At 33.9% G+C, this 1,125-nt stretch overlaps 1 long non-coding RNA gene across 1 annotated transcript; it reads left to right on the top strand.

Moving 5' to 3' along the window:
• The first annotated feature begins 510 nt into the window (after positions 1-510).
• Positions 511-1,010, top strand: LOC119578383. Its single transcript, XR_005229191.1, has 2 exons — positions 511-684; positions 899-1,010. It is a non-coding gene; the product is annotated as an uncharacterized LOC119578383 (long non-coding RNA).
• The last annotated feature ends 115 nt before the right edge of the window (positions 1,011-1,125 follow it).

The raw sequence follows: 1,125 nt of genomic DNA, 5'->3' as shown, positions 1-1,125 counted from the left end.
GTAATATATAGTATATACTATATATATTATTATATGTATATGATATATATAATGTATATATATATATAATATATATATATATATATATAATATATATGTATGTATGTATTTATATGTATATATGTATGTGTATGTGTATGTATATATATTACACATACATATATATACATGTATATACACATATACATATATGTGTGTGTGTGTGTGTGTGTGTGTGTGTGTGTGTGTGTGTGTGTGTGTGTGTGTGTGTGTGTGTGTGTGTGTTGTGTGTGTGCGTTGTGTGGTCTGTGTGTGTGTTGTGTGTGTGTGTGTGTGTGTGTGTGTGTGTGTGTGTGTGTGTGTGTGTGTGTGTGTGTAGATAGATAGATAGATCAATTGAGAGGTAGATATAGATATAGTTTGTTGTGTGTACATGTTTGTATTTTTTTTTTTTTTTATACTATGGCCATAGCTCCTCATGCCTAACACTTATCCAACTCACCTCTTCCTCTTTCTTTATACTGACCTTTGAAACGCACCTCCGTTTCCTTGCAGAGTTTCGGTGAGTTGGTCCAAAAACCTTGCCTCGTAGATCTGACAGTAGAGGAGGGATCCCGACTCAAAGTGGTGTACGGCTCTAACCAAGGATTCCACGCTGTCGATGTTGACTCTGGACAAGTTTATGATATATATATCCCTAAACATGTAAGGAGTGGAAGTTTACGCTATAATTTTTTTTCTGCCTTTGTTATTCTTATATAATTTCTTTGAATTATTTTGATTCAGTGTTCTTTTGTTTTTATTTTTATTAGTAGGAGTAGTGTATTAATGACAGACTTGTTTGTAGACATTTTTAAATGTACTTTGAGGTAGTTCTAAGGATTTATGCATTTTCTATTTATTCTTTTCTCATTTGCAGATCCAAGGCAGTATCACACCACACACGATAGTGACATTACCAAATAGTAATGGTCTACAACTACTTATCTGCTATGACAATGAAGGAGTTTACGTGAACACATATGGAAAGGTATTTGTCTTAATCTTAATCCTCAGGCATTTATACGTATCCCTTTATTTTGTCTCGTATCCCCCTCTGCTCTTTCTCATGTTTGTATTATTGCGTACTCTTTTACCCGTCCCTTG

This window comes from Penaeus monodon, chromosome 11 (assembly GCF_015228065.2).
Source record: "Penaeus monodon isolate SGIC_2016 chromosome 11, NSTDA_Pmon_1, whole genome shotgun sequence".
NCBI classification, from domain to species: domain Eukaryota; kingdom Metazoa; phylum Arthropoda; class Malacostraca; order Decapoda; family Penaeidae; genus Penaeus; species Penaeus monodon.
Note: the sequence above shows the minus strand (reverse complement) of the source record. Positions and strands in the feature narration are given on the sequence as shown.